Below are 26,237 nucleotides of genomic sequence, written 5' to 3' on the forward strand. Positions count from 1 at the left end.
GAATTCAAGGAGTTGTGGTTTATTTCATTTGATGTTTACTGTAGAGAGAGCTTGTTACCTCCCAAAGAAATGCAAGATGCAGAGATATTATGCTTTACATTGGCAGCACATATACTTCCTCTAAAGTTCTTCTACGGAGACCTTTGACTTTCATTTAAGGTGAGGTTGTACACAGAGTTTCTGAATTTTCCCTTTTTTCAGGAGGCTTTATAATTATCCAACTTACCCTTTCTACGTTCATGTTGATGGTTTCTCCTACAGTTATCTTTGGAAAAAGATGACAAAAATACTAACGTAACCAGATATGTAGGAGAATTTTATTTTATCCTTCAACAAAATTGCATGGAAGATTAGCACGAAACCTTCACTAGTCTAAATCAGCTTTATCACTTCCAGCAGAATCTTCTGGTTACAGAAAAAAAAAAACTAAATTCCTTTTGATAAGCATTAGTCTTAATTGTGAATAATGTCTTTTCACCTTTCCTTTTGCAAAATATTTTTATTTTCAGAAGTGTTATTTTTAACAAATTTCATGTTATTGTTTTTCCTGCCTGAAATTTCCCTCTGGCTTTTTCTTCAAAGCTTATTTCTGGGAAAAGAGAATGGGTATTTTCACAGTACATGTGAATAGAATGAACAGCAGCAAATTTTTGGATCCATAATAATTATTTCTTAAGCAGGTCTTTAATTAATGGTGTATACATGAAATGAGGCTATTTGCATGTTGCTTAATATATATGCTATGCACATGAGATTATTCTACCTGTTTTATCTACTGTGAATAACCTGCAGCATTTTCAGTGGTTTCCCTTCCATCTCATGTGAATATTACAGCGCGCTTCTACATAGTTTTTTATACCAGTAATGGAGTACATTTGTTTCTAATACCCGTGGAATTGCTGAGATTATCCATTCATAGTAAGCAAGGATAGGGCACAGTTTTCAGTGTTGCACTATAATTCTTCTCTGTATGTCATGGTTATGTGACACAGCAGTGTATTCATCACCCTCTACTCTTGGAGAACAGTCAGATATATTTAAACACGGATCTGAGGGTGAACATCCAAAAGTCTGGATTGTGGTCAATTACAATGCTAAATTGACTTTCTAATAGAAAAGCATCTCTAATGATATTTTGTACGTGTATGAATTCAGGAAAGTAGTGTAGGCAGCAGTGTTTTTAAAGCTTCAGAATTAAACCAAGTGTGTGATATGATAGTCATTTTGAGTAACCTAAGGCTAACGAAAGTGAAATTAACATATCCTTTCACTTTCTGATAAAACAGTAAAAATTATTCACCATTACCAAATTTTTGCAGCATTGTGGAAATGAACAAGAGGGGCAATCATTATCTAATAAATCATCTTTGTTTTGGTTGTATGCCTGAAACTGTTTAATTTTACACTTATTTTCATTTTAAAAAATGGATACCAAAAAAGTGCATTTTATGACAAGCTAAAGAAGTTTTGCCTGGTTAGTGCCACAAACATAACTTTGTAGCTATATCCTTACTTGTTTACTTATTTACTTACTTGTTTACTACAGATATGTGCCATAAATAATGAATTTTTTTATTAAGCTCAATATATTTTTAATTTTTTTTCTTCTATAGTATAGAAACAAGTGTAAAGTTGAATGAAAAAAAAAGGATGGGCTAATTCTTTGCAAAAGCAAGGGTTTTCATCTTTATAATTTAGACAGTAAGGAAGCATGCCCTTGTATGCTTTCTGTGTGCCACAGATGAAAAAGCAAAATGAAGAAAATAGGTTATAGATTGGCTAGAAATCTTATAAATACTAATTTTAACATCTGTAGCAGTTTTTCTTTGAATTTTTCCAAATCTTCCTTGAAAAATGTACTATCTGTTGAGAGGTATCAAACCCATAGCAGAAGCTGAGAATAAAACCTGTGAATCTTGGCTGTAGGTTTCAGCGCTAGTCACTTGTGTGATGCTGATCTAATCTTATTTCAGGTGATTGATCTGTGAACTGCTCTTTCACACCATTACTATACAGTGCAAGAACAACTTAGTATTTATATACATGGTGTTTCTTACTTCTCGGGGTGACATTGGGATGTTTTGGCGTCCAGAACAGGACCTGAAAATCAGCGTGGTTGTTCCCACACCGTTCCTTCCTACTCTCAAAGCCTATAAAGAAAGCTGACTGGTTTTTAGACAAGAGGGCTGTTCCATACTAAACTTGCAGTAGCAAATATCTTTTCAGTTGCTTCTTTTCCTGTCTGTCTCTGTCAGGATATAACTCAGTATATACTGAGTTAATTCCTCAGTGTTGAGAATTTACCACATGAAAGCAAGTCTTGGCTTCCATAATACCATGTAAACTCAGAGATCACTAGCTTGCCTGTGTATGTGTAGTAGATCATATCTTTCAGCACTTGAAGGTGATAAAGAAGGAAATTTGCAAGGCTTTTTATATAAGTATTCCTTTAATTTCATCTAAGGCATTCAGAACGAGAGCTTTTACAAGCTACAAGTCCATAAAGGTTAGATTTTTAAAAAAATGGATGTTAATTTTTCTAGCTAGCAGCCACCATATAAAAGACATAGGTTAGTTTTGCAAATGTATTTTTTAACATAAGAATTGAAACGTGCATTGTGTAGCAATGGCTTTGGGCATATGACAGGGGAAAGATCATGGTAGTGTGCTGCCAAGTGATCCCTTTTGAGTGCTGATCCTCATGCAATTGATCCTGTTGCTTAAAAAAAAAAGGCTGTCCTAGCATCATATGTGCTAAAAGGCCACGTAACTCTTTAAGATGTAAAAAAAAAAAAAAATAACAAGACACAAATGAATTGTTTAATAGAAAAATCAAAGTTTCAAATAGAACTGCAGCTGTACAGGTATTTTACAGCTGTGCATCCACCAGTTTGCCACACCTGATTGACAATATTGGCTGATGTCTGTAGTCTGTGTCTTGAAGGTAATTGCTAACTGATCACTGCAGGATCTTCCTCTCTTTCAGATGCTCGGGAGATTGTCTTTTGTATCCCTCTTCGGTCAGACATACAATTTTAGTGATTCATTGTTTGGCTTTGCATAGCATTTAGTAGTAAACAGTAGGTGTTCTATTTTAGTGGCTCTCAGGACACTGCAGGTTTTAGCAGCCAGTGTCTTTGCTTTAGCTGAGGGCTGTAAGCAGAGGAAGAATATGCAATGGAGCTTTCTTATTGAAAATCAATTGGGTTTAGACACTCCTGAAGATCCTGTCTTTAAGTAATATGCTTTTCTTGCTCTGTGTTGAAACATAACAAGATTAACAGTAATGAGAATGGATCGCATACACTACAGGATTTGTGCCTGGGGAACAAACCTTCAGATATTCAAAACAAAACAATTTAATGGTGGGGTTTGGCTTTTTAATATAACTTCTGTGTTACCTTCCAATAAGACCCTGAAAAGAAATGTTCATGAGTAGTGAATTGCGAACTTCAGTCACAATTCAGAGATTACAGTGCTCAAACCCATTCGATTGCATTTGGCTGGAGGACTTTAAAGCAAAAGAATTCCACTTCCCTCTAGGATTTTCGTGCTGTCCTATCACACTGCAAACCTACTTTTTACTACAACCAGAAATGTAAACTAGTATGCTTGATGTAAGACTAGTTATAGAAATTAAACTTTATTTTTTAAAAATTTCCATTTTTAAAGAATCAGTCAGACAAATGGATTTTTACCATTGTAAAAAAATTCTGGCAGTCAGAAACTCAGTTAAACACAGAAGGAGTGTAATATTTTACCTGCCAATGCCTAACTGATAATTTAAGCTCTGATATTATATAACAGAGGGAAAAAATGTAAAAAACGATGATTCCAGTAACTACGGCAGTGTTGGATCACATAATAAAAAACTTCTGACCTCAATTCTATAGGAAATGTGATATCTTAAAAGACAACACAGCTGCAGAAACAAAGTTTAGGATATGTGAAGTAGAACAGCTGAGTACCAGGAAACTTGAGAGGAGAAATGGCAGGCTTTTAAAAAAAAAAAAAAAAAAAAAAAGAGTAATATAACGGATAGCTGATTCTGCCATCTGGATATTCTGGTGGCTTGAGTATAAAGTCATAGAGAAACAAGATAAATTTCCTACACCCTTCATGAAATTCAGTAGTAACTATCATTGTGATGTTTGAACTGTGTGAGAATCTTGTGGTGATAGCTCGAGCTGGCCTTTTGTTCGCTGTATTTTGGTTGGAAAGGCTCTGGACAGACCAGCAGCTATGTTTCTTTTCTGCTGTTTGTAAGGATGCTTCTTTCTCATTCCTGGTGAATTCAGCCAGTGACACGTTCTATTCAGATACAACCCCCCCAGTACAGACACTTCACAAAGATGTTCAGGGGCACTTATTCTTCTACTCTTTCCTGCTCTCAGAATTAGGATCATTCCAGGACTTTTCATTTAATCCTTTTGGAGTGTTATTATGTTTTAGGGCTCTGCATTATAAATTAATTCATCTATTAAGCACTGTTCAGCCCAGTTCTGTATCTCTCTCTGGATGGCTGTCCTCCTTAACTTAATATTCTTAATCAGCAAAGACAAACTGAGCATCTCAGTAAAATACTCAAAAATACGATGGGATAAATACAAAGGGTGTAATACGTATTTATTTTTTGAATTATTTATAACCACCTAAATGTTAGATGAAGTCATTGGGCATAACCAGTTCCAGAATTTCCATTTCATTGTTTTCTGTGCTGGACTGAAGCGACTATGCAGCATGTGGTAGATTTTCTTTTCACATAGCTATTTGTTTTATTCTTGATGACAGTGAATAAAGTCACTGGACCATAATGAAGCTTTCTTACTATACTGAGAAAAGAATCAGTATGTTTTAAGTAGTATATTTTTTAACCCATTGATTAGTTATGGAATTTTCTTGAGAAGATGCAGAGAAATTGACCATCAATATAAGGTATGATTTCACTCTAGATTTACCTTGAATTTGTACTTAAATGTTCTCTACTCCATTACTGTCTGTAGTGTCACAGGAGTTTGTACTTCTGTTTCATAGAAGTTGACATATTTTAGTTTGGATTGATGCCTTTATTAGAAAAATCTTGTGTTCTGTTGCATGGATAGCATCCCAGCTTGCAGTGACAACCAAAATAGTCAAAAAAAGTTCAGTAGAATTATCTGTATTATAAAACGTCTGCAAAATAAAGCACTCAATTTAGAACAGCAGATTAAGGACATTTTTTAATTTTTAATAATATTGCTCCCAGTCAGGAAAGGAGAAATCTTATCATTTCTATCTACTAAAGCAAAGCCATGGGTTAACATTTTATCTCAGGTAATAGCTACAGCACTTAAAATGAAAGTGGGAACTTTTGCAAACAAAGAGCCCCAATTATTTCTTTCCCAATTTCAGAGAACACTGAGAGCTTTCAGATCTTGCTGTTAGATAACTGATTGCAAGTGCTGGCTTCAGACTGATGACGATACATATTTTTTCATTAACATAACTATCACTTCTACTACTATACTGGCCTATTTAATTTAAGGGACACTAAATACTGCATAGCAAACTTTATCATTTGGGGAAGGGGGTTGTATGGCAAGTTAGGCAAATGTTTTATTCATTTATGATCACTTGAAACCTTCAAAACTTTTTTTATTTCATGCTTAGAAAAGTTTTTATAGTTCTGAAGTGTTTCCAACAGAATTGTTTTTTCACAGTTTGAACAGAACCTTAAACCTTTTCTTACAGTCTTTTAAGAATTTCACTCTTATGATCTCATCAGCTGTGAATTTACTTCTGTTTTTCAGTGTTCTCTTCCTTCTGTGCTGTAAGCTTTTTTGTGAACCCTGATCTAAGAGCATAATGGGGCAGCTTAGAAAACAGAGCTGTAGAAAAATGAGGAAGCAGGCAAACTTTCCCAAACCCAGATTTAACAAACTATTTAGGTTCTCAACTCTAATTTAGTGCTTCTCTTTCTATTACTGTAACACACTATCACTTACTACAGGTATAAATAGAAAACCACTACAACTGAAACTAAAATACCATTTTTTGTGAAATGTCTTTGCTTGAAGGGACTCACATTTCATCCAATTAGTAGAAAGTGCTCTGTCAAGCAGTAATACATAATTTTTCAATTTTAAGATAGTGATTCAAAACCGTCATTTACAAGTTAATGTCACTAAAAGGCATGACTTCCTCTGCAGGCTAGGATTGTCTAATGTAAGAATATGTGAGTATCTGCATAGTTTATCGCATGAAAATTGTATTCTTTTGAAAATCATAACATTAGAAAGCTCTGTGATAGTGCTATAAAAGCCATTGCTGTTTTTCAAAAATATCTTGACATATTAGTATTGCCAATGCCTGATGGAGGAAAAGTGGTAGGTTTTATCTTCACCTTCATATTTCACAGACTGAAGACATTGATCTTTAATTTAAGTAACGATATATGCATACAGCTGGTATTACCATATTCTGCTTTATGGCACAAATAAAGCAGTATTATCTGCCTTTGGCCACTACAGACTGGCTACCTCATTTGTATAATTTACCAAATGTGAAATATTTCTTAAAAACCATTCATTCTGTGGAGTGATTCCTTCCATTCCTGAAGAAAAGTGCTTATTTAACGTAATCTCACATAGTAATAGTTATTGTTATTAGAGTGGCACTTCAGTTCTATTATTTCAGGTTTTGGCTATCATCTTTGTTTTCAGTAGAGAAAGAAAGTAAATCTGTCATGGTTTTTGTTACAATTGCAGTTAAATGACAGGAGATGGTATCAAATTATTGTCACATCAGACCAAATTCAACCATCTTTGAGATAAGTAGTCAATCAATAACGTAATGATTTTCCAGATCAACAAGGATAATTTCAAATGAATTCAAAAGGCATCCATCTGGTTGGTTGTCTCACCCAAACCTAGAGATGTCCTGTGAGCTGCAGAATATCACTTTGTTTGAAGTCTTATATTTTAATGATCATTCTGACTTCCCTCTTTTGTGTTTCACCGTCATTTTCCATTAGCAGTAAAGGAAATAAACAAAATACTTTGAAGACCATGCAGCGATTTTATGTACATATCTATTGTTTGTTTCATTTTGGTTTTCCCTTGAAACCATTCAGTTCTTAAGAACTCTCCAAGCAGTTCTACGAATCTTAGGTTAATATGCAAAATGAGCATCTAATCTCATAGTAGATTTTAAGTATCAGCTTCCAGAAATCATTCACAAACAGTGAGGTTTCTAATGAAATGAACAGTACTTTCTGCAACTCCGTCAGGCTAACTGAAGTTATTTCTGAAGTGGTGCAGTAGCAATTTTAAAGTGCAGTGCTGTATTTTAATAGCCAATTGAGATGGCCATAAAAATCCAGCACTGCGCATTAGGACCATTACTAAATTGCTTCGGCAATACTTACTGATGAGGCAGCTTCAGCAGAACAAGATTCATCTTAATGAACTGTGGCTGCAATAGAGCAAAAGCAGCAGTGTGGGGAAAGGCAGGCATGCAGGTAGGCTTGGATGCCAAAAAGCTTAAGATTTTGTTTCAAGAAAAATAAGCTTTGGCAAGCTTCTTTTTGTCTTCAGTGGAGAAAGTAAATCTGTCATCTTGTTTGTTACAAATGCAGTTAAATGGCAGAAGATGGTAGTATGAAATTGTTGTCACATCAGACCAATTTCAACCATCTTTGGAGCCAAGTAGACCGTTGACATTTCAATTGACAAAATCTTCTGTGCTTGTCCTTTCTTAGGTAGGAATTTTGTGTTGCTATCCAGTTGCCTAGATTGTTCATTAGCTCTAACTAGAGACAGCAAGTGGTATGCTGTACCAGTGTGACCTTGGGTTTTATCATTCTCTATCATAGAATGTCAATCCTTTTCCTGTGGTCAAAGTTACTTTGCTGAGAATCAAGAGCAGTTAACATGACAGGTACTGTTCTTGTCACCTTGGCAGATTTAACTCTGTAACCTCTCGGTGGAAATTTGAGGGGAGGAAGATATTGCATTTTCTTTTCTTTGTCCAGTTCCTCTACCCATACAGAGAAAAAGGGTTTTTATTTTCTCCGCTCAGCTGTTGGATAAGTAATGGATGCATCTCCCAGTTTGCTCATATGCCTTGCTTCTGGGTGAGAATAAAGCAGGCCATTGTAAAAATTCTGATTTTGATATATCCTGTCCCTGCGGAAATGCTTCAAAGGAAGTTGCTTACTAAATGGATTTCCCCGCTACAGAATGATCTCTGGCACACTGATGAAAAGTTTCTTGGGGCATCTTTTGTCTCAGGCTTGTATGGTAAACTGTAATCTCTGTGCTTTGGGATGCTATTTGACACTTCTGCCTTTTTCTCTGCATCATTTGCAAAAATCCCAAGGACTTTTCTACACCACCAAATGCCTTTTTTTTTTTTTTTTTCTTTTTGTCTATGACAAGTGTTACACAAATCACAAGGTACCTTGGCCAACTTCTTTTCCAATTACAAATTCTTCTCCTGACAAAATGTAATGTAATTACAGTAAGTCTCATAATTTTGTCATTATAGCATGCCTTTGTACTCCTTTTTTCCTTTAGATTATACATTTCTGGGTCAGGGAGTAGTTTCATCATATCCTTCCCCATTCTAGAGTGCTGTGTAAGAGTTAAAAAGGGAGTTACAGAAGATCCCTTTCATTATGTTTGCCTTTGCTGTTTTCATCAGGCCAACATTAAAGAGGGAGGAGATGCAGCAGACAGTGTAGCAGAGCATTAATTGTCTCATCAGTATTTCCAGATGCACAATAAATCAAAAGGTGAAGAAGGAGAATGACGTCATTTGCTAAACTACTGGGCTGAATGTGGAAAGAACTCCTTCTGTAGACAGGAGGCCAGTATTTTTTTTCTGTTTTCTTAGTGGAAGAGTAAGTGAGAATTTTCTAGGGAGTGGCAGTTTTCTTGGCCTTTTTTCATTACCTGTATGTTCCTTATTTTAAATTCCTCAGGTAGGTTTCAGAGAATGATTATGCTGGATCTTTCACCACTTTAACAAATAAACAATCATATGATGTACTGATAAATCAGAAAATATATTAAGGCTTTAGCATCCTGTGTGGGATACATTCATTGACATGACATCTGTCACTTGCAACTGAGTAGTCTGAAAATCGTTATATTTATTTCTTTGCAGAGCTTCATTCTTTTTTGAATAGAAAGCCAAATGTGCAAATTAACCAGGTGAAATTACAGAGCAGTGATTTCATCCTTTATTGTTCAGTCAATTATCTACATTGCAAGTTCTGTCTTCTTGATAGTTTTTTAGATGTCCAGATCTTTCTCAAGAAATTTGCTGTCTGCAAGACAACATGCATCAGCAAAATATTGCAGTGCCATGAAAAGCACATTTAAAAGAATAAATTGTATTTAATTAAACTTTTATAGCTTGGGGAGCTGTAGCTATTAATTTTTCTTGTGTTCTTCTCTCTCTCTTTTTTTTTTTCCCCCTGAAATCCTAAGCACCGGCAGACAGTATTTTTAAGTCTTCTGAGACTGCTATTAGAGATTCTGGTCATGGTAGAGTGGCAAAGCTGAGTGAAGCTTTAAAGATTCAAGTGATATGCTAAATAAGATATGTCTGAAACCTATTTTTAAAAAAATTCTAGATTGTCAATAGTTTTGTTTCCACTAATCAAAAAAAAGGAAGAAGTTACATTAAAGCATCTCTGAACATCTGAAGGGAACAGTTGGCTTAGTCAGAGGCCAGACACCAAAGTGATTAATTGCAAATAGTAATTCATCTGACTATTTCCAATACTACATCCTAGTCCTTTCTGCAGGTCCGTCAGCTTCATTTTGCTTTCAGTATTTCGAATTATAGCTAAAATTCTAGTTAATGAAAACAAAAGAAAGAATGCAACTTGGGTTCTTTTCAGGTGACAGCTAATAGTGGTAACCAGATCTCAAGACTTGGCAAAAAGAAATTTCCCTATAATATTTTAGTTTTAACTTACCATTTGGACCATCTGTCCAAAAGCACGGAAAACCTGCTTTTCCTTCATCAGATAGGGGTTTTTGTTTTGTTTCTTTAAATATTATTCCTAGAAATGGCAGCCTTTCTTCTGGAGTGTAGATGGAAAGAGATCGTTTGCCATTTGCCACGAAACAAATGGTCTGTGCAGATGACCATACTTTCTAATTGTGCCATCTTAAGATAGCGCAAACCCAGGCTCTGGGACTGCAGTGTACAAACATTCTGGTACTGCACGTATTGCATCAGTGATGTGCAAAGGGAGCTGATTTGGACATGTAGCAGAGGTTCCTACATTGCAGATGCAGAGATCAAGCTTCTTGCAGAAGTGTGGTCTTGCTATGCCAAAGACTTGTGCTCCCTGACCCATAGACAGCTGCTCTTCAACGCTGCTGCTTTCAAGTGAGCAGTAAAGCCATGTGATTTCTGAAAGAGCATCACTTCTTTTTCTTTGTGTGCAGACTCATTGAAGTTCTTTTCATTCAGAAATTCTGCCACTTGGGACAATGGCAAGGCAATATGTTTTCTTACCATAAAGCGTTTGGTGTGCTTGGTAGATGAAAAAAGTCTTCTTCCAGGGTACTTTTTGGCTGGCTTTATATGAGAAAGGCAAGGAGATGGCTTAATGCTTATGTCTTTAGTGTCTCATTTCTGAGACAAACACAGCTCTGAAAGCTTAAAAAAGCAAATTATATCTGTGGAGGGAAACTCCTGTGAAATGAGAAATACTAACTAGTATATCCCAAGTATTCCAAAAGCACAAATCTCTGTGTTCATTACTCAGGATTTTGGCTTCTGAATTTTGAGTAGTGATTTATATGAACAAATAAGAAGCCTGCTCTTGGACCGTTTAGAAAGAATTTTGTCCTATCCTTATCTTTCAAAGCAAGATTGTAGAGTTTAATGAGATGTAAAAAAGTATATAATAACACAAGAAGTCTCTAGGATATGATAAGAGATACATTGCACAAGATGAAAGAACAATATCTTCGAGGCATGTTTGACTATTTTTTTTTTTTGAAAGTCATATTTGCAAATAAGGACAGAATCGACTTTTTTTCTCTAAACTGTGCTTTGAGTTTATTGTTTTGTTTCTTATGCAAAAGAATGAGTAGGTTGTCTTATGAAATTCATAGAAAGACATACTAGCCACTCCAACACTCCAACAGACAGAAAGACCTGAAATGAGGAAACAGAATATTACAGCAAATCATTTAGTATAGTTGTTCAGCGTAGGCACATTCACGTTGCATACACTGTTACTAAGAAATGAACTCAGTGTAAATGGTACGCCAGGGGTTAATCTTACCCATACTCTGTAGGTCGGATGTGTGTCATTTCTAAATTCTAATGATTATCAAATGCTGTAGCCAGAATTGCTGAAATTTATTTTTACATAATACTTTTAAATTCTAATATAGCAAATCACATCCCCTCTGTAATGCAGGGAAACTAATTATAGTTTAGAGAAGTACTTTGTGGCTACAGAGAGATATTGAGATAATAGGTGCTTTTGAGGCAAGATATAAAAAGTGCCTACCTTTTTGCTGGTATCAGTTTTCACAAGAAGGTCATCTGTGATAAGTTTGCTGTCATGAATAAAACCAGCAACAGATCGCCAGGACCTCAGCCTCAAATGAAGAAGGAATAGGCCTGGCAGCACTCAGAAGAGGTTAGATATTTATACACTTGTAGGTCCTGACAGCCTTGATCCCAGACCACCAAAACTTTGCTGATGAAACCTGAACGCTGACAATGGTTGGTTTTGAGCACCTGTGTGGAGAAGGTAAAGTGAAAAACTGGAAAGGGTAAGCAGAAAACTCATCTTCATTGAAGTGAACAAGAGGAGTCAAAGGACTATAAAGCCATCAGTTTGCTTTCAGAACCTCAGAAGAATATTGGAACAAGTAGGAAATCCCTTTAAAAGCACCTCGAAAAAGTTTGAAGAGTAATGATTAACAGAGGATGCCATACTCCTCAGTTTTTACACCAAAAAAAAGGTCTGAGGAAAAGAAAAAAAAAAGGTGTACTTCAGCAAGGACAACCTCAAGGTGCTTTCAGCAGAAATAATCAAATAATCCAATAAATAGCATTTAAAAGAAAACTGTCAGGAAAAGAATCCTGTAGAAGAGTATTTAGAACTTTGTTAGCTGTAGCATCTTCTCTTTCATACATCGTGCTGTGATGAAACATTCAGATGCTATATTGGGATTTATAAATTGAGGTATGGTTTAGAAGACATATGAGCAGTCCTTTCATCCTTTACAGGTAAAGCTTTGAGCTTTCCACTTCAAGAAGGGTGTAGGCTGCTTGGAGGGACTCCAGGGGAAAACCGTAAAAATGATGAGAGATTTAGAAAGCCTATCCTACAAGGAAAGAAGAGTGATCTGAAGTCATTTATCTGAAGTACCAAAGACTTAAACGGGGGTTATGGGCCCCTGATAACAATCTTCTTGCCTTGCAGGACATCTTTGAAGAGTTGAGTTTGCTCTGTGTGCCCTCTAGGGAGGGTGTGAAACAAAATTTAATAGACAAATGGTGATAAACAAGATTTGGACTGGATTTCGGACGTGTGAGGATTGTGATGTGATCGGTTACCAGGCAGGTCACCAGATCTGTAACGTGCCAAATACCCAGGTGTGCCAGACAGCCATTTGTTAGCCATGGTGCAACTAGAGTTGGTTCTGCCTCAGGTCAAGAAGATAAACGATCCATTGGGTTTCTTCCAGTGCCAAGATTCAGTGATCATCATAAAACTTCCTAATTTCGCTGCAGTGAGAAGACAAACAGTGGGCACAGAGCCATTTAAATCTTGAACCTGCACAAATTAAAGAGGTTGTCTTCCAGACAAAAAACCACAAATATTTCTTTTGCTTGTCCTCAACAGTAATTTAGTATTTTTCATTTCCCTCTTTTTTGCTTTAATTGCAGCTAGGATGGGTAAAACATTTTTAGGAAACAAACTTCTCCACGTGTGAAAACAGAGATGAATACTAGTACAGATAAACTGCAGTTTCAGTCTGCATTTATTCCTGTCGGGCTAGGATTTATCTGGCTTTCGGTTTTTCTGTTGCTCAAGCAAGGATCATGCTCCTTAGGAAGAATTTTGTCAGATGGGTGGCTGGTTCTTCACGGAAGGCTGTTGTCACAGCAGGTTTCAGTATGTGGAAGCTGCTCAAGACTCCTTTGCTTTGGACTGCACTAAGTCTTCTCATGCTGTGTCTTGGCTTCATATCTGCATTTGTCCACCTCTAGGCAGAGATGAGTTTCCTTACACCTAAAATTGGTCTGGTAGGCTTTAAGTTCTACATCTGTGGGTCTCACTGGGATGAATCTTTTAATCCCAATAACTGCCTAAAATTTCTAAGGAGTGGCCCAGAAGTGGTCTGGGAATAAATCAACATGCTAATACATTCATTCTTTCTCCCAGGGTTTCACTTTCATTAGGAGTGCTGTGCGCAGCATTCCCAGAGACTGGCCTATACCCTACCACTGGCATTGCAGGGAAGTTCAGGAATTGTTAATAATTGAAATAGCTGATGGAAAGGCCCTGTTAACACCCTGCCTAGATAGAACCCATCAGGGGACTAACAGCAGGATCTTGTGTTATACCGTATCTCATTAAGAGTCCTGATGAAAAATATCAGGGAAACTCTTACTCAGTTAAAAACTATAGTGTAACTTAGGTTGAAACAATCACATGTAAGTGTTATACTCTGAGTCTCAACAAAGCTAAGCACAAACTCTTAGAAATTATTCCATGGTCTGGGACCAGTCTGAAAAGATCTGTGTTTCTGGATGCAGATTTCAAATATGGGTTCACATTATCTTTCTATTTATGTATACCAGAGTACAATTCCGTTAGTAAATACTTAGCATAATTTCTGAGAAGTTACAGGCTCATAGAATGGTTTGGGTCGGAAGGGACCTTTAAAGGTCATCTAGTCCAACCCCCCTGCATTGAGCAGGGACACCTTCCACTAGACCAGGCTGCTCAGAGCCCCGTACAGCCTGGCCTTGAATGTTTCCAGGGATGGGGCATCTGCCACCTCTCTGGGCAGCCTGCACCAGCGTTTCACCACCCTCATCATAAAAAATTTCTTCCTTCTGTCTAGTCTAAGTCTACCTTTTTTTAGTTTAAAGTCATTACCCCTTGCCCTATCTCTACAGGCCCGACTAATAAATGTATCTTCATCTTTCTCACAAAGTCACAGGTGTCTGATTTTACTCTGTGAGAGTATAGGGTGCTTCTCACTGACAAATAAAACATTTTTGTTTCACTTTGTTTCTTAGTGTTGCCAGAAAGCATCATCAATAAACTGAACTAAGGGACCAAAGTACAGTTTCAGGGAGACAAAAAGAGTCAAAGTAAAGTGCAATGACTCCTGAATCCATTTTCAGAGTGCCTTCACCTTCTTACTACAGTACAGTAAGCACCATCCCTTTTCCTTCTCTGTATCGTCTACATACTTGTAAACTTTTCATATCAGGGCTCTGTAAATCTCCTTACATAAACAGCCAAAATTACTTGTAAATTTGTGTCTTGATTTCTCGCTGTATTTTTTAAAAAGGAAGTAACTCAATGGATGACATTATTTATGGGTTGATTGCAAATAGATAAGAGGCTGCAAGATGAACTTTGATTTCGCTTTATATTTTCAAGCCTCGGCATAATTGGCAGAGAGCTTTTCAAGAAAGTATTTCTGTTCAGCTTTGCAACAGGAATAAGATAAACGCTGAATTCTCCTCATCAGATGGAAGGCGAACAAAAGAAACTGATGAGTCTCTCCCTGACATTTATGGTTGTTAAACAGATCCCAAACTGACAGACAGCTCCTTCTGTCTCCATTTTATTGGTGACAAATTATTAAATATTTGTCTGGAAGAGCCATCCAACTTAGAAAGCAGTGACACAGCTGTACTCAGTTAAAGATATATCACCTAATGTTATATGAAACAAATAGCATTTATTCATGAATTGGAATAGTTTTCTCCTGTGTCAAGCCTGTAAGTTTCAAGAATGACTCTTGATCAGGAAAAGCACAGCTTTACATAGTAGCATGACTTAAAAATAGTTAACGTCTCATCAAAAAGTAATAACTACTTTAAAACAGATCTTGGTGTGCACATCTACAGGAACAAATGTTTTTCATTTACATTATTAGGAAGTGAAATAACTTGTGATGCTGTCATTAATGACAGTAATTTGTGCAGAAAATTATGTAGGTACTATTTGTTAATACCAGACAAGCTGATGGACTGTCAGTGTAAATTTGGTTCCTATGGCTGAAACAACTGGCGTGCTTTGTGTGTGGAAAGTGAACCATAATTCAGGATTCAAACCCAAGTGAATATATAATGTAAAAACAACATCTTCTCAGCGCAGTCATTGCAGGTTTCTGTAACTGCCTGCTTGTCTCAGTACTGCAGAGGAGCCATGGCATGTTAGTGTTGTTTATTTGTCCAAATATTAGGGGTCTCAATTTGTGTCATCAGGAATTAAATAGGGTCAAGTGAAATTTAAGAGCATGAGCAGTGGGTAAAAGGGAAAAAATCCTTCAAATGTCTGAATTGTCTGGTGAAGAGGAGAGACAGCCAGGGAAAGGGGACTTCTCTTGGTTTTATGCTCATGAGAAGTTCTGCCATGTTGATCCCATTTCCAGATACTTCTCAAATAAAAACCTTACAGAGCTGATTGATTATCAGTTACATATTGACGGAAAATGGCATTTTCAAAAGGAGATGCAGTTACAATAAATACGTCTATATGAGCATATTTATGGTAGTGAGACTAATTGCCTTAAAAACTTGTGTTAGGAGAGAAGGAAAAAAAAGCAAGCAGAGAGAATGTGGTTTCCCACTGCTTTCAGCCCATGTCCTGAAATTTAACTCATTTCTGAATTAAACATTCTCATAACGTGGCCAAAAGTGGTTAAATCCAACATTCTTAAGCCCAGCACTTCTCATGAAAGGCTGAGTTAAAGGTTTGATATTTTATTTTCTAACCAGGAAAAGTTCATAGTACCAGTATATCTGCCAGAGCAAAAATTGGAGAAATACTGAACAAGCATTATTATTACACTGTTTTCTTCTACTATAGCAAGATCAGGTTTGTCTTAGCTCCTGGGAGCATTAGAAATCTATGATTGCTAGCTTCTCTTTCTCTCTCTTAAGCTTAGGAGAGCAATTTTATTTTTCCCTTTCCTCCCATTTGGACTCATGCTTTAAAGGCATATTTTTTACTGAATTATTTTCAGGTGCATTGCTAGCCTAAATAACCATCTCTGTCCTACTCACTTCAGCTCCTTGTTCCTGTCCCTGCATCTTTCCTTCTTGACACATCCCCCAAGCTGAGTTTGCTGAGCCACAGTGTTAACATCGCAGTACTCGCCGTAGGAGTCACAACTCCTTTTAGTACAGTGCCTTGTACAAAACCATGCTGCCAGCAAAGGGGCCATGTGAACCAGGCACTGTCCTCAGCTGCCAGCTCTTATTGCTGCCATCTCTGTAGATGCCGGTGAATATGCACCTGGTCTGTGATTCAGAACAACTTCATCTGGTTTTCATGCCGTTTTCAGCTTGCCAGTCCATTTGGCTAGAAAATCTTCAGAGCTGATACAAGGCAGGCAGGGGGAAAGCGTAGCCAAAAGCAGGGAGTAGAGCAGAGTTATCTGTTTTGGCAGTAGTGAAGCTTCAGATCCGCCTATGACAATATTAAAAATGCATCCTGCAAGCCCCCACTTGGATTTTTCTTGCTAATTAAGACAACTGGCTGCTTAGAATCATGGAATTGTAGGATGGTTTGGGTTGGAAGGGACACTAAAGTTCATCTAGTCCTAACCCTTGCCATGGGCAGGGACATCTTTCACTAGGTTAGGAGGCTCAAAGCCCCATCCAGCCTGGCCTTGCACTTCCAGGGTCATAGAGAGTCCAGTTGATTTTTTGCCCAAGTGAATGAAAGGACAGGGGTGAGGATAGGATAAAAAAACCCCAAAAAAACTCCTGCTAAGAAAAATTCTGCTAATGCAGAAAAAATAGAATAAGGAAAAAAAAAAAAAAGGTGGCCTTTAACAGTCCATTCATATCACACTCAGCCATACAGTCACTTGTGCTGTGTTTAACATTATTCCCTACAAGATGTAAATTATCCTATCACACAGGCAGCCAGCCAGATAGTGTCTAACCTAATAAAAAATTCTGATTTTTAGTGACTCTGGATTTGAGTACTATTTATCCTTGTGGTTGAACCAGAAATATGCAAAAACATCCTGCACGAGCAGGAAGCTAGTGTGCACGCACAGCTCCACTTGTAGGCACATGCAAATGTAGCATGGAAATGTGAGAACAGAAACAATTTCAGAAAATCAAATTGCAAACAGTTAATCCTGTTCCTAAATGGCAGATCTTGCATTTATCTGCTTCACCTCACTAATATTCACCTTTTTAGAAACATAATTGGACTGTTTCTAACATGAAATATTTAGACTTGGTGTATCATGCGGCTTTTCCTAAAATTGCTGAACTGCTTGCTGTAATTCTTGGAGTGTCAGTATACGTCAAAAATTAAATAATTTTCTCTTTCTTACACTCATGCTAGTAAAATTGTGACAGTGTGCTTTAACATGATTTTTCAGTGAACTGGAATCCTCATTAATTGCTTTAAAAATCAGCTTATTGTGAATAATTAGGTATACTGCCTTTTCTTTTCAAGACAAATTTTGAAGTATTCCTGAGAATTCCTGTTGTGCAATTAGGCCACTGCTCATTGTCTGTGCTTTCTGGGAAATTTATTCCTAATTAATTTGAAAAAAAGTAAAAATATAGAATACACACAACTTCTAATGAGGCTTAAGTGTATTTTTCTAGCTTGCTATTTCCTTTCTTTTCAACTACATCTGAATGGAATGTATCTTTAGGGATAAATATATGCAGGCAAAAAAGCTGCAATGGGAAAAACATTTAACCGCTAAACTCAATAGAAAAGAAGGAATTGTTTTCATTTGCATGTTAGAGATTTTTTTTACAAATTACTACAAATAGCAGTGTAATTTAACAAGATGTGTTTTCAAGGCTTTATTAAAGATGACAGAAAGATTAGCTTTACTGTTATGGTAATGTAAACCAATGCTTTATCTGCCATACCTACAGCATGATTGTTTTTAAACATGCACTGACTGCCTTGCAGGTATGTTAACAATTGTGTCACAATCTCACTTTCCTATGATCTCCTCTCTGGCTGAACATGTAAACAATATATTTTTTAAGCCAAGGAGTGTAACCCTGTGTCCTAAGAACAGATTCTTTCTTGTTGTAACCCAATAGATTTGACTGCAATGTTTGATTTCAGTGCCCAACAGAAGGGAAAAGTAGTTGGAAAAGAGATGCATTTGTTTAAATTTGCTTCTGAGGCCAGAGCAGAGTAACTCAGCAAGCAAATCCCTGAAATATCCAGACTTTTTTCCATATTCTGGACTCTTCTGCATTTCAGACTTTTGTGAATCTCAGATGAACCCCTGGCAGAAAAGCAGGCTCAGAGAGTGCAATGTTAGACAGGGAGCTTTCTGGGACAGCCCAGCAATAGTTGTTTTGGAACAGGTATAAGGTAGCAGCAGGACAGCCAAATTTTAAATTTGTATATGCTTCCTAATGGTATTGATAGCAGTTTATAAAATTTGAAATGGAGACTGCAAAACTGCTTAGGTATTCTCAGAAGTACGGAAATCAGCCAGCCATCCCTGCCTGCTGAACCACCAGCCCGCAGCTACTACCACACACTCTCCTCCATTGAGTTTCTGCTGGCTGCCATTCTTCTAAGCCTTTAGTCCTTCAGAGAGCTGTTTAGGGTAGTATGAATGTACATATGCACCAATATATTGAAGACTTTTTAATCTCTGTGAGATCATTATCTCTGTTCTCTCTCATCAAGCAACCAGCGAGAACAGACCTCTGGAGATTCCTGCACTAGGCTGTGCAGCAAGATTGTGTTACTATACTGTTTAAAATTTGAATTATTTTTTTTATTTTTAAAAAATAGTCAAAAGTAGAACTCTTTTACTGAAATTTATTTTAAAATTTTGAATTTGCAGTGCTTAAATTTATGTAGATTAAGGCACATGAAAGATGAAAAAAATTACTGTTTACTTTCTACTAAAAACTCTAACCAAAATCTGCCTCAATACGGAAAAGTTCTAAGTCCTCTCTTCCTGAGGTTATGGAAGGGTCCAGTCCCTCAGGGACATGTGTCAGTGTTGCTGTGCAATCTGTGCCCATTTGCAAGCAAAGAATTTTCTTACCTGCTGTATAATCACAAGTGGCAAACACTATCCAGTCATAGCATCTCTCACGAGCATGCTGGCCATATTCTGTGGATGTGTTGTGTCTGCTCTCCAGTGTGATCCTTAGTAGGGGCTATGCTGGAATCTGGCATCTCTTCTGGTTCAATAGTATGGGAAGGTGATGCACTGGCAGCCAGAACGTAAGGATTAATGAAAACAACTATAAAAATGGCTGTGGGCAAGAAGAAAGGAACTGTGTAGCAATGGCTGGATAAATAGCTGAAGGCATGAGTATATAATGACACAGTGTAAAGGGGACGATAATTTTCTCCTTCTGTGAGGTGGTTTCAGAGAATATTCTTCTTACCTGATGGCACTGTACATCATTTTTATTCTATTTGACATCAGCTGGGAAATATCTGAAAACACTAGATATCTCTGCAAAAAAATGTCAAAACAATAAGAAAGATGCTTGAAGTTTTTAACCCAAGGCTATTAGAAAGAAATGCTAGATAACAACAGGCTCAGTTAGATTTGTAGGGGCTTGGGCCTTTTTCCTGGCCAAGGCTATTATCAAATTGTTGGTTGCAAAAAATCCACAGAACAAAATGTAGTCAAATTTTATTCATGTAAGTCCTTCTAGTATAAGCTGTCACATGAGTCAGGAATAAGAATTGTTATAAGAACTCACTCAGACAAGTTGATATTTGAATCTACCCCTACAACACAAAGGAGGAGATAGATAAAGTGACATTTCCTATGTTTGGGATTAATAGCTTCTCAGGAGTTGATTCATGGAATGGGAAATAAAGACAGAAAGAGAGTGCTCTGCAGAGGAAGATCAGTCCCTCCTTGTAACTTTGTATAATCATTGCGAAACATTTTGATTTTTCTTTTGTAATGTATTGCATTTTTGTGTGTAGCAAATAATAACAAAATCTGCTGTCAATAACGAACACCAATCATAAGTTACAGCTATAACAAGCATATTAAAACTTCCACAGTTGTGGGGTGCTATTTTTAAATAGATGCTCTGTCTCTCCTCCAGCAAAACTAAAATTGGCAACTAGAAGCTTGAGCAAAGGGGCAGTGGGAGGTACTCCCTGCTGCTTCTCTGTTTATAATTAACCTTGTTTCAGTTTGTTTGTTCATATAGCACTAGATAGACCTGTCATACCTATCAAAACAAGTCAATCAAATGATATAGGTCAAAGCGTTTTATATTACCCATGTTCCTTTCATCCCTCTGAGTAGAATTGGTTTAATTAGAAACCTGGATTGAACCTCATTCCTCCAGGTTTGGCAGGTTCATTGGTAGGTTCATCAGTATGATACCGTTCTCCCTTTCAGAGAGAAAGAAGAATATAAATATTGGCTCTGTAAACTTAAGTAACTTCAACAACAAAACAACACTGAGCTTTGTGGGTTTTGTAATTGGGTGTTGTAGAAGTGGCTGGTCTGTGGAAAGGCAGGAGCTACCTCAGATCTCTCACAGGAGCATGGTCAATGTGTCACGTTGCAGGCTCACTGTGTCACAGAAGTTCCTCAGTGGGGACCTCAGTTGTTGCGGGGGTACTTTCTGGTTGTATTATCTTGTTTTGCTGCCTGAAACATTTTCATAAAATCTGAGTTCCTGTAGTTCTGAGTTCTGTAGCAAATCAATTTGTTTCACACCTGTAGAAAATGATTATGGCAAAACCCAACAAGAGATCATACAGGAAGGGTGAGTGATATTTGTTCATGAAATCTCCAAAGTTACTTAATTATGCTCATTCTTTCATATATTTCATTCACTTTCCATTCCACACACACTCACAAGCCCCAGGATGCATGTGCTGAGGTGGTCTGGCTCACTCATGTGTGACATGAAGGGACATCAAACCCTTACCACATCTCTTGGCATTTTCTTGATTGGCAATCATAGACTAATTTTTGGACAGATAATGTATAACCTTTAGGAGTCTGCTGTTGTTATGGGGTGGTCCTTTACAATGAATATTTCTTTCTTCAGTCTCTAAGTCTTAGACAAGGCAGCTGCTTATTGCCTGACTTTCATCATTTAGTAAACACCCGTCTTCATTGCTGCGATCTGCTTTCCTGTTGGGCTTACAGGCAGGAGAATGGCATATGTCACATGCTGTAATCTTGCTGCCAGCATCCCACTGTTACAGCACAGGGTCTTCTGCTGACAAGACACCTGTGCTGTGGTCTTGACAGAGTCCATTCTGTTCAGGACATTCTGTCCAGGCTTGACAGAAACCACTCATTTTGTAGTATTATTGCTGGGGGTGTTCTATATTGTCAATACATGCCATTTCTCTAACCTTTGTTCTTCCTTCTAGTGCTTACGTGCATATTTCCATTCATATTTCATTTGTTTCTAGCCTAATATTTCTATTATGAGTCCTGTGCTTTTTGTGGCTTCACCAAGTTCATCAGGTCACTTTGTTGGTGGTAAGGGATACTGTGGTAAAGCCAGGAATCCAGCAATTAGAATTATGCATTGTATGTCTCTAAAGCACACTGTTTTGGTTAATTACCTACAAATTACACACTTCTTAATTACATTTTAAGGATATGACTTAAATGCTACTTTCTTTGGCTTCCCCATTATTTGGAGGTTGCCAGCTGGGGCTGCAAAACTCATGTTGGACTTACCCTCTAAAATCCTCATTCTGTTTCCTAGTTTAAAATACACTTGATTGTAGAATAGTAGCAAAGTTCTATGAAGAATCTTCAACCCCTATTGAATGCAGGGGAAACATAGTGACAAAGGGTGAGAAGTCTGAGGTACTTCATGCCTTCTCTGCCTCAGTCTTTCATAGTAAGACCAGTTCTTCTCTAGGCACCCAGCCCCCTCAGCTGGAAGACAGGGACAGGGAGCAGAATGAAGCCCCCATAATCCGAGGGGAAATGGTCAGTGACCTGCTACACCACTTCAGACACGCTCAAGTCTAAGGGGCTGGATGGGATCCACCCAAGGGCACTGAGGGAGCTGGTGGAAGTGCTCACCGAGCCTCTTTCCATCATCTATCAGCATCTCTGGCTAACCAGGGAGGTCCCAGTTGTCTGGAAGTGAGCAAATCTGATGCCCATCTGTAGGAAGGGCAGGAAGGAGGATCTGGGAAACTACAGGCCTGTCAGCCTGACCTGGGTGCCAGGGAAGGTGATGGAGCAGATCATCCTGAGCGCCATCACAGGGCACGTGCAGGACAACCAGGGGATTGGGCCCAGCCAGCGTGGGCTTATGAAAAGCAGGTCCTGCTTGGCTGACCTGGTCTCCTTCTATGACAAGGTGACCTGTCTAGTGGGTGAGGGAAAGGCTGTGGGTTTTGTCTACCTTGGCTTTAGTAAAGTCTTTGACACTGTCTCCCAGAGCATTGTCCTCTCTCTTCTCCCAAGTAACAAGCAATAGGACAAGAGGAAATGTCCTCAAGTTGCGCCAGGGAAGGTTTAGATCGGATATTAGGAAAAAAAATTTCACTGAATGGGTTGAGAAGCACTGGAACAGGCTGCCCAAGGAAGTGGCTGAGTCCCCGTCCCTGGAGGTGTTTAAAAGCTGTGTAGATGTGGTGCTTAGGGACATGGTTCAGTGGTGGGCTTGGCAGTGTTAGGTTAACAGTTGGGTTTGATGATCTCAGAGGTCTTTGCTAACATGAACAATTATACGATTCTAGTGCAACATCCCATTTGGGTTTTAAGTGAGCGTTTCTTTAACTTCACTTCTTATTAGAAAGCTGACATTATCTAGCTGCAATTGATCTTTTAGTCTTCCTCTTTGGTTACTGTAGAGTGATATGCTCACAGTGTGATTCATCCATGTCTTAAACAGTGATTCTATTATTATCACATAGAGGCACCTTTGCTGGACTAATCATAAGAGGAGCCTCCATGCCTACTTTTTGCTAGTTAGAATATCAGGGTTTACTAATATAGTGATACATTTTAAATGTATGCCTAGTGCAGCAAATAGTGGAAAATAGATGTAAATAGTCACTGGTTGTATTTTTCTGAAATAGCTCTGATTGAGACTTGGGAGGCTTTTGAATTATTCTGGGTACAACTTTCTTTTCTTTATGGCTTTGTTACCATTTCAAATATTTTCATGTTTTGTTTACTGATAATCCAATGCAAAGACAAATATTCTTGACTATTGTTGATATCGACACTTTTTCTGCTTTTCCAGTTTTGATAGCTCTTTCCTCTGTCCATTTTCCTTTTTGTGATAACAGTAATGTCTTCTGTCTTGTTCCACTATTATACATGTTATTATCCACAGGACAATTGATCAGCATTTATGGAACCCAAAGGCAGATGCATTTTACACTTATCCAGGGGAAATGGAAACAAAGTTTCTTTAGTCTTTGCTAGTTTACCCACTGACCAATCTTACATGTGTCTGTCATCTTCAATGGTTTTGAACAGCGCTGAGTTTGACTTGGATGTACACCTGTATTAAATCCCATTCTCTCTCCTTTTTCCTCTTGAGGTCGTCTTCTCTTCTTCATAGAATCACATAATGGTTTGGGTTAGAAAGGACCTTAAACATCATCTGGTTCCAACCCCCTGCTATGAGCAGGGACACCTTCCACTAGACCAGGTTGGTCAAAGCCCCATCCAGCCTGGCCTTGAGCACTTCCAATGACAGGAAGCCCACAGCTTCTCTGAGCAACCTGTTCTAGTGTATCACCATACTCACTGTAAAAAATTCCTTCCTTATCTCCATTCTAAACCTGCCCTCCTAATTCCTGTTGTGAGGAAATTGAGAGCTCTATCCAAGCTTGGGTGATCCTGTGAAGCAGATTGCACATTAGCAAAATAGCAAGTGAGAGGGAGGGCATTCCTTTAAGAGACTCTAATCTTCTAGGTTCTGATGGCAATGTTTTCCTAACCACAAGAATCAACAAGAAAAAGGTTCTGGAATTAAACATGCTATTTTGTTTTGATTTATTTTTTTAATTCAATGGAGAAATGAAAAAGACCAAGTTTAGAAAAACTTATCTTGCTCCCTGTGTTCCCAAATGTTTGAATGTTTCTCTGGTTTTAAAATAGAGTAAGAATTTTATATGAGATTAACCTGATGCAGCTGGTGACCAGAGGGATCCACACCAGGGATGCACAAACCTTTCTAAGGTCTTAAAACACAACTCCTCAGTCTAAATGGAGCTGAGACTCTAACGGAGGTTATGAACTGTTATAACACTGATCTTCCCACCCTCCTTTTCCCACATCCAGCCCCCAGCCTTTCAGAAACCAAGAGTGTGATTCATCTCATCTCTTTCAGATAGTTCTTTGAGATGGGATGAATCATGGTTTAAAAGCCCTTAATGATTTTTTATTGATTATAAAAGTAGCATAAATGATTAGCATAGTTGTCTGATGTCATTTGGCCATATGAATCCTACTCAAAAGTTTTATTGTAGTATAACTTTCCTAGTGCCCTAGCAATCAGCAAAAGTCATTTAAATAAGATTAAATGGGCCACTGTTCAATTCCCCATTCTTCCCAAGAAGAAATCTTTCCAAGAAAGCAGGTGTGATTAGGTAATGAACCTGATTCATTATCGATAAAAAGACATGGAAAATCTCTCTTCCTGAGTTGTCTCTCCTACCCACTCTCCCTTTTTTCCCCACAGTATTGCCCCTTGACTTGTTCTGCTCTTTTAAACCTTTTTACACTCAGTGCTGTGTTTTTTTTATATCCCAAAGGCAGACCCTGCTTGCTAATACAACGTCCCCTCACATTATTTTTGTAACTCAACTACATTTTATGTAGAGGAGAGAAGCAGAAAAAATTACTCTTTTCCTAGTTGTAAACTTCACTTTTGTAATGGAAGTAGCATGTGTTACTGCTTTGTGTGTGTATGTGTTTTCAGGTATCAGTTGTGCTACAACCATGCAAACAAACAGCACCCGACTGAGCACTGCAGAAAATGGCAGGGATTATCTCTGCTACTATTTGCTTATATTGCAGCAGGATCAGGCTGAATTAGGAACTGCTTTGCACAGAATACAGAACAGCTATGCAGCCAGAAATGACCTTGCCCTTTACAGCATACAGTGTCAATAAAGGGAAGAGAAAAGGATCGAAGCATACCATAACCCAATCTTCCCAAGGTCATGCCCTAGGTGGGCTGTGAAGCTGAAGAAAGCTCTCTGGCTGCTGTCTGGCTGACTAATTTGCTCTTATCATCATTCTGGAATACTCTCAGATCTTCACTTTACGTCAGCATATGCAGATGTTTTGGGGGTTAAAAGGATGCTAATTATGTCACCAAGGAACATTATTTAATCATTGTTCCCCATCCACAACTAATGTTTTAAAGAAAAAATCCATTCTTGATGCTTGCTTAAATGTCTTTTTGCTTCTTTGTTAGTAGTCCCGGGTAATAAACAAATTCTTCCATGCTGAAGAAATCAGAATCTTTTTATCCTTGTGGCTGTCCTGGCAGTAGCACACTAATAGAAACAGTGATCACCAGCTTTAGCTGAAAATCAAATAAAGCTTTATTTTAATTATCCCATACTTCTGAATTAACTTCATGTGTATTGTTAATAGTAATCTTAATTAATTCAGTAGTGTTTCAATTTGAGATATAAATTCAAAGGGGTTTTTTTGTAATTTACTGTTTTGGCGCTATCCATTAAGTAGTCCATTATGTTATCTGGCCTCACATCTTTCTAAAGCTAAAATAATGATCAAATGAAAAGAATGTGAGAAAAAAACAATCAACAAGATTTAATTCACTCAAAAAACCTTATCTCTGTGCTCATACAGCTGCTATAAAAGCCTGTATGTATTAAATATGCCCTCCCTTAAGTTTTATTGCCCAAGCGGTCAGGCTGGTAATTTTGCAATAAAATGCCAAATTCCGGGCAACTCATTTTTTACTATTGCATTTTACTGCTCAGGCTGAAGTTATTACTAACATGTTTGTTTTAAGAATGAACAGCATAGATTTCATAGATAAAACTAGTA

General features: G+C 37.7%; 1 protein-coding gene across 20 annotated transcripts in view; it reads left to right on the forward strand.

Annotated features, from left to right (window-relative positions):
• Positions 1–26,237, forward strand: part of DLG2 (discs large MAGUK scaffold protein 2) — a 1,042,746-nt gene that overhangs the window by 709,058 nt on the left and 307,451 nt on the right. The window lies entirely within an intron of this gene.

The sequence above is a fragment of the Falco naumanni genome, chromosome 2 (assembly GCF_017639655.2).
Source record: "Falco naumanni isolate bFalNau1 chromosome 2, bFalNau1.pat, whole genome shotgun sequence".
NCBI lineage: Eukaryota > Metazoa > Chordata > Aves > Falconiformes > Falconidae > Falco > Falco naumanni.